At 44.8% G+C, this 13,512-nt stretch overlaps 1 pseudogene; it reads right to left on the minus strand.

Moving 5' to 3' along the window:
* Positions 1 to 2,792: 2,792 nt before the first annotated feature.
* On the minus strand, positions 2,793 to 4,364 carry LOC125525056 (annotated as a pseudogene).
* Positions 4,365 to 13,512: the final 9,148 nt, after the last annotated feature.

Here is a 13,512-nt window from a genome sequence, read left to right on the forward strand (position 1 = left end):
ACAAGGCCAGAGCCGACGTGGTCTTTCTTGCGGCTGCGAAGAAGAAAGCTCGTCAGTTGTAGTACAAGGTGCGCTGGGTTGCCGTATCGCAGTACTACCACATCTACCTGCACCAAAAGATGACCAAAACTCAAGCACAGAAGCAACGACTTACCTTGAACAAGGAGTAGTTCATGATGGTAACTATTACTAACTTTTCATTGTTTTAAGCAGTCAACTATATGTTTCGTGCTCACATGTCATGCTTCCAAAATTTGCATAGGTTGTTCCTCGTTGGTGCTATGGAAGGCATGACGGATGGGCGAGTTTGGTGGATAGGTGGCTCGGCGACGATGCAGAGTTTTCTGCCAAGAGCATCAAGGCCCGGGCTAACAATGGAAACAACGGGACACACGGCCAAGGAAATAGGAACCACTGGGGCTTCAAGGCCATGAAGGTATGTCTATGTGCATGATGCATTTTTGTTCTTCTTTACCGTCATGTTTTTATGTATGGCTAACTTCTGTTTGACGTTGCAGGAGGACAAGTTGAAGAGGCCGCTCTCAGACATGGAGTCGTGGAAGCTGGCCCGCGAGCGGAGTCATCCCAAGGAGGGCGAGAGCCAGTACTACGGCAAGACCGAGGAGCACCTGGGGTCTTACACTCATCACTTTCAGAAGTTGCATCCGGATGTTCCTGTTGCTGAGGTCGCCCAGTCTCAGATCGACGACACGGCGGTGGTGGCCATCCAGGGGAAGAAGAATGGCCGGTATCCGTGTTTCGATGGCTTGATCACTCCTTCGATCTCGTACACACGGCTTCGGGCTACCAACTCGAGCCAGTTAGAGAGTACGGGGCGTTCACAGACTCCCTTAGCCCGCCAGCATGCTGTAAGTACTTCCTCTTTATCTTTTTCTCTCTAGCATTCTCAGTTTATTTTCAGCATTGCTCACTTAGAAACAACCTAAATTATGTAGGCATATAAGGAGTTTGTCGATCATAGGAATCTCGAGGTGCGGGAGTACTTGAAACGAGTGAAGGCAAACGATGATTACAACCGTCAGATGATGACGGTTAGTTTTTCCCTCTTAAAACCAAGCTAAATTTTTGCACTTTCATTCCTTCTAACCTTCTAGTTTGCTTGATTAACTAACATCCAGGCTATGTTGGTGTCTTGGAGTAACCGCACGGATCCACCACAAATGGGACCCCCACCACCACCTGCGGGAGAACCCCCACACGTGCCCACGTTCGATGAATGGGTGGCACTAGGCAGTGATAGTCCGGTTAGTACATTTGCCTAACTACTGGCAAACTAGTTCTCGTTCATTCAACACTATCATATCATATTTACCGTTAGAATCTTTTCTGAAACATGTAGGGGACCGGTGGCTCGACTCCTGCTCCGTCGACCCCAATCACTCCGATCTGGCAGAGTGATGGTGGTCGCGGTGGCGGTTTTGGCGGAGGTGGTGTTGGTGGTGGTGGTTTTGGCGGAGGTGGTTTTGGCGGAGGTGGTCTTGCTTGATGATTCCGTGCATGTGGCCGTCGTGCCATGCCTTTCATGTTCCTACTTTTATGATGTTCCATGTCTTGCACTACTTTTATGTTCATGAACTTCCGCCGGTGATGATCTTTAGATGATGATGATGAACTTGAGTATGTTTAGATGAACTTGAGTATGTTTAGATGATGAACTGTCATATTTCTGCATAATTCCATATTATTCTGCTTTGAAATGTTGTCAAATGAATTGGAAAAGAGAAAACAGGGAAAATAATAATAAAACTATGCCTACGGCAAAGCCGTCGGCATATATAAGCCCAGGAGTTACCGGGGCTCGCCGCGTGGCAGATCTATGCCGACGGCTTTGCTGTAGGCATAGCCCTGCCGCCAGGAGGAACCAGGGAATGACACGTGGCAGAGCTATGCCTACGGCAAAGCCGTTGGCATAGATCCATCTATGCCTGCCGTAGGCATAGCCCTGCCACCAGGAGCACCACGGGATGCCACGTGGCAAAGGTATGCCGACGGCTTTGCCGTCGGCATACCTTTGCCACGTGCCGTTGCACGATTCGTCAGCGCTTTTGACAGCGCCGTCCGTTGCCGTCAGACGGAAAACACCGCCGACGGCTAAACTATGCTGACGGCTGACGCCAGGCTATCGGCATAGGGCCCTATGCCGACGGTCTGACAAGACTACGCTGACGATATCTACGCCGACGGGTCTATGTCGACGGCAGCCGTATGCATAGATCTATGCCGACGGTACAGCCCCTATGACGACGGCCCATGGCCGTAGGCATAGACCGCGAGTCCGGTAGTGACTCCAATCGGATCCAATCTGCTGGGCGTGGACGTACGCGATCAAGAACTAAGACAGCAACCAGCTTTCTTGGCTTTGCTTTAGGGCACTCATAGAATAAAAGTAAAAGCATGGTCATGCCTATGGTCATCTGTTTTTGCATCAGCTATATGAATCAGAAGACACTACTAAATTTTTTTATTTTTTTATTCAAGAACATGCAGGAGCGTTGCATGTCTTTTCAATTAAAAAGAAGAGGGAGTCCAATTAACTAAAAATAAATAAATTCATCTTTGCCCAGTTCCAAGCTGTGTGCCGAGCTCCCACTCATGGGCGCACCGCAACATGATACTCGGCAAACCATCTGTGCACAACTTACAAGTTTGGCAAACTATATCTTGGACGTTGACAGTGGGCATCCAAGCGCCGCAGCTGCCGAGAGCTGCACTCGGCAAAAGGTACCTTTATCAAGTCCAGTACTCGGCAAAAGCTGCAAGTAACAAGATAATTTTTAAAAACATATAATATATTGATGACATACAACAAACCATCTTTAGCAACATGATAGAAGATGCACACCAAGTGCTTTATTACTTCCCAAAGCCAACATTGCATGGACCATAAAGCAATGAATTAAGCTGGGCACTTATAAACTACTTACTGTCCATGCAACTTACATTTATAGTAATAGGTACTCCCTTTATTAATGTGCATATAGCACAATATCTTATGGATAGACCTCAATGACACATCGAGCTCCTAGTTTCTTCACAATTTTGTAGTCCGTGAACCCCGCTTTAGTGAACGGTTTGCTCCAGTCATTTTCATCCCGTTGACGCCCTTTTGAGTTCACCATCATAAGCATATCCATAAGGAGTTGGGCTTCAAACATTATTGGCCCTAAGGAAGGTCCAACCACAATTTCAATGATTATTATCTTCCCTCCCTCCTCGCGCAAAGGAATGGCCTTCTTGCACTGAGCTAGGATTTTCACTCAATCCTCATCGCTCCAGAAGTGTAGCACAAGCTGCAACAATATGCAAACCATTAAGATCAAGAGCTCCAAATAATGTTTTTTTGCGAAACAAAATAAAAAATAAAGCACTCTCTCTTGAATTGTTACTACCTACCTTGAGCATCACAGCTTGTGATGATGGGACGGAATGGAACAAGTCACCTGCGACATAGGTAACGAGACCATCTTCTGGGGCTTTGTCGACCACCTTCGGAAGGTCTAGCACAGTGCACTTGATGTGGGGGTAAGCCTTGATGATGGCTCTCGCCGTCGTACCATCACCACCGCCGCAGTCAGTCAATGAGTCTAGCCCCTTGAAAAGGTCATGGCACTCCCGCATCACCGTGGCAATCCCCAGGTTGTCGTGGGCAGCCAAGCCTTGTGTGACAACATCGTCCAGCTCCTTGTCTAGGAGCGGCGTTCTGTCATCACAGAGCGGCACCCCGAAGATGTCCTCAAAGGGTGACGGCACCGGTGGCTCATGGTCCTTCTTGAACCAGCCGGCCAGCCCCATCGCCGCCTCCGTATAATGCGGCGAGGTCACGCCAATCACAAAATACTTCTGGCTGTGGTGCTCATCCGCTACTACACCGTGCACCAGGATGCGGGACAACGGTGTGAGGCGGTAGATCGCCTCAGACCCAGAGTCGTTGTCGGCGGCGAAGACGCCCGACGTGACGAGCACGCGCATGACCCGGCGGAGAAATGGCATCTTAACCGAGGGAAGGGACAGCGCGGACATCAGGTCGGGCAGCGAGGCGGCCCCGCCGAGCCGGTGGATGGCAGTCGGAATCTCGAGCTCGACGGCGCAGCGTAGACCCATGGAGGAGAGGTAGTAGAGGCTGTGGCGCCACAGGTCAGCTTGTGCCTGCAGCAGCTCAGCGTCCGTGGGAACCTCTATGGTCTGTGCCTGAGCCGACATTGCTCCTCTCTTTCTGGTCACTCTCCCCTTTTGTGTTCAGTTCTATACTTCGATGACGAGTGTGTAGTGCTATATATTGCTTGCTTTGAGAGCTCACTGGTGTCTATGCAAATGTTGATAGTACATTGGTAGCGCTAGCCTACCAGCATCGGTAGCTCAGCTACTGCTGAGGAGCAGCGAACATATTCATGTTTGGATAAGCGTGGAGGCAAAGGTGGCAGCTAAAGTAGATCACGCGGCACGCGTGGGTATATAAAAGTATGAATATGTAACTGTATATGGAACTCGAATCAGTCACACGCGACACACGAGAGAATAAAATATATATGTGTGTTTAATGATATGCACTCCTACACCAACAAGTTTTTTCTTTGATAGACATACACAAGTTTGCAGCACTACAGAAATGTCTGGATGATCGACTATTTGGATGCAAAACAGAAATGATATTCCCTTCGATCCATATTAACAGTCGCTGACTTAGTACAACTTATCAAAGTTCACCAAAAATACAAAGCACCGCAAAGACGATAAAAATTACAACAAGATTCTGAGACCATTGAACATTATGCGAGACAATGTCCCATGTAACGTTCATTTGCTCACATCTGCCGGCAAGGTATATCGTTCAGCATATCTGATCGACAGATCATTACACAACCACTGGTCTTATACTCTAATAAAGAAACAAACGCAAGGAACGCACGCAACAAGTGGTCAGTGTCCAATGCACTGCATTTGCAAAAAAAAAAAGTGTCCAATCCACCGTTTATTTTTAATTATGTTAATGCGCCACTCACGTCGGTGCTCAGTATAGGCCAGCTTGCGGTGTTAGTGACATTTATATTAATTTCAAAGCAATAATTTATGCCAGTGGCTCCCTCTCTGGACTATAAATAGGACCCCCGTCTATCTGGCGATGTAACACATAACAACACACGCCATGGATTTATTACTGCCACTTATACCACTTCTTTTGGTGAGTATAGGAGCACTGGTTTATACGGCATGCATATTCTTCTATCAGATATTTCTGCACACACGAATTTCATAGCTATGTGGTTGGTGTACACGTTCTTACTCGTTGTGATGAATGCAGATTGTCAGCATGCGAGTTTCACTAATGCTGCCATGACGACATCACCAAACTCGCGATCTTTAACGCTGACGAAGTACTTGGGGGGGGGGGGGGGGCAGTGCTTCCCGAAATCCCGAAACTCCAAAATGCCCCCAGCTATCAGCGACTTGATAGCCCAACAAGATGGCCTCTATTCCACCCAACGAGCGCGCGCGGGGGCTGGCATGCAAGATGACTGTTCTATTCCACCCAGTTGCCATGTGGCAAAACAGACAAACTAACCTTGGGGATCCTGGTCTCATTGGTTTGATAATCAATTGTATAACTTAATGTTTCCGGACCTGAGTGAGAATTAAACCTAAGCTATAGTTGAAAAGTAAAAAAAGTAAAAAAAAAAGGGGGGTTTAATAAATGTTTAGATGAAACAGAAGACATTGTTCACTATAATAAAAGATTGTGTTTCGGGCTAGCCCTTTCACTGGCATATGCATATCAAGTATTAGTTTCATTTATTTCTCCATGTATATTGCACAAACGTGAGTTTGGTTAGTTTTGTTGTTGTGATGACTCTAATGCACAGAAATATCACGAAACATATTCTTTGTACATCTAAATGGTTTTCAAAATTGATGTTGTATGGTTTTGGACCTGGCTGTGTAAATTAGACCTCAGCCATATATAGTTCAAGAGTAAAACTAATAGATATTTTTTTGGGGATTAATGAATGTCTAGATGCATAGAATACAATGGTCACTAGATATGGTAAAAGGTTGTGTTGCAAACTATCTATTTCATACGCATATGGATATCAATGATTAATTTCATTTATTTCTCTGTGCATATTGCAAACGTGAGTTTGTTGTTTGCATGTGTTCAGTGCCTCATCTAATTCGAATTAGTACTACTTGTTCTTACCACTATGAAATTACTCATAATCATTATCTCTTTTCATATGTGCATCCGGTGTGTTCCTCTCTAGATGACATTACTATTCAATCCAATGACCTCAAGTTTTTCAAAGGACTGCGGAAAATTGGACCAAAATATGGAAGAGTCAAACCAGAAGATGATAACGGGGATAAACATGTTCATATTGCATCTCAAGTTGATGATGGTTTAGAGGAGGTCTCTGAGTCAGAACATGAAGGGGATCCAAAAAGACTTACAATGTCATATGGGCCAGAACTTGAAGAGGGTCCAGATAAACTTACAATGTCGTATGAGAAAACACATGAAGAGGAACCAAAAATAATTACAATGTCATATTGGTCAGAACTTGAAGGGAGTCACCATAAACTTACAGTGTCATATGGGACACAAGATGAAGAGGATCCAGAAAAACTTACGATGTCATATGGGTCACAATATGATGAAGATCCAGATAAACTTACAATGTCATATGGGTCAGAACATGAAGATCACCAAGAAAAAGTTACAATGTCTTATGTGTCAGAACATGAAGATGATCCTGATAAACTTACTATGTCACATGATTAGAACATGATGAGAATCCAGATAAAATTATAATGGCGTACATGTCAGAGCATGAAAAAGATTTGAAGTATGTTTCTCGTGTAATGGTTCTGTTGTAGTTGTCTATGCCATGTACTCCACTTGTTGTGACTTTGGACTTGTTGCCTTGCATCAATTTTAATAAATAAAATGGTTGTGTGCATTACCATGATGCACAGACCAGGGTTTTAAACATTATTTTTCTTTAAAGAAATTGAGTTTTGCTTCGTTACACCTCCATAGAAAAGTTGTACAGATTCCGATGCTGATTAAAGGTGGAGATTAGAAGTTACCCCTTCAATCAAAAATATTATATTTTTCTGATGTCTTGTTTGATCCATTGAGGGAATTGAGATTAGAATTAGTTGATCATGAATGTACAAGAATACCCCTTTTAAGTAACTTTAAGAATAGTATAGACTTTAGGTGGGAGAGGGGGGTGTACCGAAGCAAAACTCAAAAAAAAATCTTCCACAAATATGTTACACATATGGTAGAAAAACATGCTTACGTTCTTTGACAACAAACTACTCTTTAAAAAATTCAATGTAGTTTAGGAGTCACCATGTTCACGCTTAGATCCACAACAAGCAAAGAAAGCAGGCAGACGTTGCCTCCTTCCGTGACATGTTGATGCTAGGGTCGGTAATCACTAGTGAAAAATATAGGTGCTATAGTAAAATAGCACCGGCTTAAAATCCATTATTATCGCGCTATGGCAAGCATAGAAGAATTAAACAAAATGTCTAACCTGATATGGAGACGGGATTGAAACATGTTGCATACAACATTCAGGGGCTATCGATGTGTCCCAACCTAGGATGTTCCTACCTCTCACATTATTATTGCACGAGCCAACTGTAGAAAAATATGGCATGCATATAATTCCAATTGAGCATACACAAAACGTTCAGTTTTGCGACCAATTTTGAACAGCAAGGTGTTAATTTATTGGATGACTAAACAATCTTTCTTGATCAAAACAAAAATTACAAATGAGAATTTGGCAGTAGAACGTATATATAATGCTGGATTTAATTAATTAGGCTAGGTGCTAAGTCATATCTCTCTCATCACAGGTTCACTTTATTTACCCTAGTGGACTTCATAATTATCATATGATAAGGTGATCACACTTCTCAGCTCATCACCTACAACAAAATGACACATGAAGTTTGAGAGATCTCTGTTAAAAAGTGATTTGAGACTGGCAAGAATCGACAACATTATAAATACATGGGTAGTTGAATGGGTGCAAAACAGGTTCAAACATTTACCATTCAGGCTGGTTTCACTCTTAGTTGTAACAACCTGCAAATAAAATATACCAACACAAAGGTTAGTTTGCAATGTTGCAGCTCAAATTTACATATCTACAAAACCTACCAAGACATAATACATGGTCATCATATATCTGATCTTTTTGTTTTTGTTGAAGGAAGTATCAGAGGAGAAATAGCAACATAACATGTTGGCCAGTTTGCATGTAGGTGTAATTTTTTTAGTAAGTGAATTGTTCTGCTTTGGAGAAGCCGTTGAGGCAGCGGCCGATTATGCTGACCTTTTTGATTGTGCACATGGACAATTCCCAATTAAATATTTGGGAATACCAATTCATTATCGGCGTCTCACCATTGCGGAGTGGAAGCATGTAGAGGAGCGATTAGAGAAACGATTGAGCAGCTGGAAAGGCAAGTTGCTCTCGGTTGAAGGACGATTGGTTTTAATAAACTCTGTCCTCACAAATATGGTTTTCTATATGCTTTCGTTCTTCCAGCTCCCAAAAGGGGTCTTGCAAAGACTGGATTATTTTAGGTCCAGGTTCTTTTGGCAAGAAGATGGTGAAAAGAGAAAATATAGGCTGGGCAAATGGAGTGTGGTTTGTAGGCCGAAAGACTAGGGTGGCCTCGGTATTCATGACCTACAGGTCAAGAATGAGGCCCTACTTAGTAAATGGTTGTTCAAACTTCTTACTGAGGATGGTGTTTGGCAAACCATGCCGCGCAATAAGTATATAGGCCAAAAGGTAGTGTCTCAGGTATATTGGAAACCTGGAGACTCACACTTTTGGGCCAGCCTAATGTCGGCAAAGAAACATCTCTTTCGTTTTGGGTCTTTCGCGATAAAGGATGGGTCTGAGATTCGTTTTCGGGAATACATCTCGCTAGGCAATGCTAGCCTCCGAGAACAATACCCAGCCTTATACAACATTGCACGCGATAAGAATAATACTATTGCGCAAGTGCTCAGCTCATCCTCGCCAAATATTTCGTTCAGGCGGGATTTGATTGGCACCCGACTTATGTCATGGAATAATCTATTGTCCCGTCTGGATTCGATTATCCTGACACAAGATCGTGATGTGTTTCGTTGGAACCTTACTACATCAGGATCTTTCACAGTAGACTCTATGTATCGTGCACTCACGCATTCTGAGGTACCGGTGAGTAATAACAAAAAAATTTAGAAAGCGAAGGTACCACTGAAAGTCAAAATATTCATGCGGTATCTCCGTAGGGGAGTTGTGCTAATGAAAGACAACCTCGCACGGCGCAACTAGTCGGGAAGTAAGAAGTGTTGTTTTTGTACTCATGACGAGACAATTAAACACTTCTTTTTTCACTGTAAGTTTGCGCGTTCTACGTGGTCAGCCATCCAAATAGCGTCAAATTTGTATCCGCCCACAAGTGTTGCCAATATATTTGGTCATTGGCTGGATGGTATTTCAAATAGGTACAAAACGCTAGTAAGGATGGGAGCGTATGACTTACTATGGTCGCTTTGGCTATGTAGAAATGATGTTTTTAATGACAAAACTGTTTCTCCTTTGCATGTTATTTTCCGTTGTACACAGTTGCTTTCTCCTTTGCATGTTATTTTCCGTTGTACACAGTTGCTTTCTCCTTTGCATGTTATTTTCCATTGTACGCAGTTGCTTCGTACGTGGTGCAAACTACAACGAGAGGAGTACCAACCGCTATTCAACACGGTGTGTACGTTGTTGGAGCAGGTGGCTACGGAGGTTCTTACCCAATATGGATGGCAGCATAATCTCTGGCTCGGTCCACCATCTCTTTCGACATAGGCATATGTTGGAAATATGCCCTAGAGGCAATAATAAATTGGTTATTATTATATTTCCTTGTTCATGATAATCGTTTATTATCCATGCTAGAATTGTATTGATAGGAAACTCAGATACATGTGTGGATACATAGACAACACCATGTCCCTAGTAAGCCTCTAGTTGACTAGCTCGTTGATCAATGGATGGTTACGGTTTCCTGACCATGAACATTGGATGTCGTTGATAACGGGATCACATCATTAGGAGAATGATGTGATGGACGAGACCCAATCCTAAGCCTAGCACAAGATCTTGTAGTTCGTATGCTAAAGCTTTTCTAATGTCAAGTATCATTTCCTTAGACCATGAGATTGTGCAACTCCCGGATACCGTAGGAGTGCTTTGGGTGTGCCAAACGTCACAACGTAACTGGGTGGCTATAAAGTTACACTACAGGTATCTCCGAAAGTGTCTATTGGGTTGGCATGAATCGAGACTGGGATTTGTCACTCCGTGTAAACGGAGAGGTATCTCTGGGCCCACTCGGTAGGACATCATCATAATGTGCACAATGTGATCAAGGAGTTGATCACGGGATGATGTGTTACGGAACGAGTAAAGAGACTTGCCGGTAACGAGATTGAACAAGGTATCGGGATACCGATGATCGAATCTCGGGCAAGTATCGTACCGCTAGACAAAGGGAATTGTATACGGGATTGATTGAATCCTCGACATCGTGGTTCATCCGATGAGATCATCGTGGAACATGTGGGAGCCAACATGGGTATCCAGATCCCGCTGTTGGTGATTTGCCGGAGAGTTATCTCGGCCATGTCTGCACGACTCCCGAACCCGTAGGGTCTACACACTTAAGGTTCGATGACGCTAGGGTTATAGGGAATAGATATACGTGGTTACCGAATGTTGTTCGGAGTCCCGGATGAGATCCCAGACGTCACGAGGAGTTCCAGAATGGTCCGGAGGTAAAGATTAATATATAGGAAGTATGGTTTTGGCCACCGGAAGTGTTCCAGGCATCACCGGTAGTGTACCGGGACCACCGGAGGGGTCCGGGGGTCCACCAGGTGGGGCCACCAGCCCCGGAGGCCTACATGGGCCAATAGTGGGAAGGGACCAGCCCCTAAGTGGCCTGGGGTGCCTCCCCACCAAGGCCCATGCGCCTAAGGGGAAGAGGGGGCAAACCCTAAGGGCAGATGGGCCTTAAGGCCCATGCCTGGTGCGCCTCCCTCTCCCCCTCCACTTGGCCGCCACCCTAGATGGGATTGGGGCTGGCCGCCGCCCCTAGGGTGGAACCCTAGGTGGGGCGCACCCTCCCTCTCCCCTATATATACTTGAGGACTTGGGGCTGCCAACAGATGAGTTCCTCTCCTTCTTGGCGCAGCCCTACCCCTCTCCCTCCTTGTCTCTTGCGGTGCTTGGCGAAGCCCTGCTGGAGTACCACGCTCCTCCACCATCACCACGCCGTCGTGCTGCTGCTGGATGGAGTCTTCCCCAACCTCTCCTTCTCCCCTTGCTGGATCAAGGCGTAGGAGACGTCACCGGGCTGTACGTGTGTTGAACACGGAGGTGCCGTCCGTTCGGCACTAGGATCATCGATGATTTGGATCATGACGAGTACGACTCCATCAACCCCGTTCACTTGAACGCTTCCGCTTAGCGATCTAGAAGGGTATGTAGATGCACTCTCCTTCCCCTCGTTGCTAGATTACTCCATAGATTGATCTTGGTGATGCATAGAAAATTTTGAATTTCTGCTACGTTCCCCAATAGCATAGTGTCGGTCTATGGACTCTACTGTTGCCGAATTGTCGGTCTTTTATCTTTTTGTTTATCAGACTACTGCTGTTTGACTGTGTGCATCCTAATTATGCAGAGGCCGGGTGATACTCTTAATGCTTTGTGTGACTTTGATGCTACATTTTGAGATAATAAAAGCGCCCTTTATAAAAAAAATCAACATACCTCCAAAATGAAACTCTATAATCAACACTGGAGTTCGGCCATCCTCCGCCACTGAGCCTTCCCACTAAACTCGAATTACGGAACACACAGAAGCATATTAACAGTCTATTCATACGTAAGTGTCGAGGTGCTCAACTGATAAGCTGATCTACTACTCCCAGAGGTGAAGTCTTTATGGAACTGGAAAGGTTATCTTTGCGCCGCGAACCGGAGCAGCATCACGCAAAGGCCTCATATGTTGTGCCTTCCTAGACGATCTTGGATTCTGGTGGAAGAATGGAACAAACAGCCCGACCAGTGTCCCAACGGAAGGAGAGCAGTCAGAGGCCTGCAGGCATGCCGGAAGAGGTCTTGAGCAGAAGAACGACGCGCACAGGCCAGTTAGGATGCACCTTCTTCAACAATCTGAGTGGCTAACAACAGAACCACAGCCTGGCCCGCATCCCAACCAAACTGAGGCCTTGCAGGCCTGGCAGACCGATGGCTGGTGGTCGAGGCAGGGTGATCTCATTATAGGCCACCAGTAGGCAGTAGCCCAGTTAGCCATTGTTGTTGTTAGGGAGTACCAAACGATGTATTGTTAATTTCTCAAAAGAAATACAATGTACTGTTAACACTATTTTTTCTTTTTCTTTTTTTGAACAGGCCAACTTATTCAATTGCACCAATCACTTGTTTTTTAACATTAAAAAAAGGTTTCGCAGATACCTTTTGACTTGATATTAGATAAACATTTCCTCGTTTGGAAATAGTACATGCTTCAACTGAAGGGAAAGCAAGAGTACAGATTTCACAACTTCAGACTTGGACACCTGGTACAAGCTCCAATTGAAGGTTTTCTTCATGGTAAATCATTTTTCAATTAGGACCGGAAGTGAACTACAAGCCGCGAAGCCAAACCCAACACCTCAGTTACCTCGTTCTTCTCCTCAGCGGTCCGTGGATATCTCGATGGACAAATCTTGTCCTTGACCTCAAGATCCAAGTCACCATAGTGCCCACACACCTTCCGGACGTGCAGAGATATCTCTGCCATATTAACCGCAGCTTCCGCGAGACACCTCATGTATGCAGAAAGTTGTCGTCGCCTCGTCGGGCTGGATGGGTGCATGTATTCCATTCTTATCATTTTAAGAGCTCCACAAAGATGTATGTGACATGGAAGAGTAACCCATGACTCTAACTCTTTGTGCATTTGCAGTCCAAAGCAAATTTTAAATATGCACAAATTTAGGGGGAGCTCTTACTTATCACATACTTCTCAAAGCGACGATATATTTCATGCTTATTATCATTTGTCCAAGCTTGAGTATTCTATAGTCTCACCTAAATAGCTTGGCGTAATCATGGTCATAGCTGTTTCCTGTGTGAAATTGTTATCCGCTCACAATTCCACACAACATACGAGCCGGAAGCATAAAGTGTAAAGCCTGGGGTGATTATTTCGGGAAAGCTCAATGATTGGCATGGCATGGATGTGAAAGTGGAACCCTCAAAATGCTAAGGACTAAGGATTGGCTCAAGCCCAAAAGCTCAAGACTCTTCATTTTATATTTTAGTGATCCAAGATCACATTGAGTCTTTAGGAAAAGCCAATACTATCAAGGAGGGATGAGGTGTTGCTTAATGAGCCTCTTGCTTCATGTGC

The sequence above is a fragment of the Triticum urartu genome, chromosome 7 (assembly GCF_003073215.2).
Source record: "Triticum urartu cultivar G1812 chromosome 7, Tu2.1, whole genome shotgun sequence".
Lineage (NCBI taxonomy): Eukaryota > Viridiplantae > Streptophyta > Magnoliopsida > Poales > Poaceae > Triticum > Triticum urartu.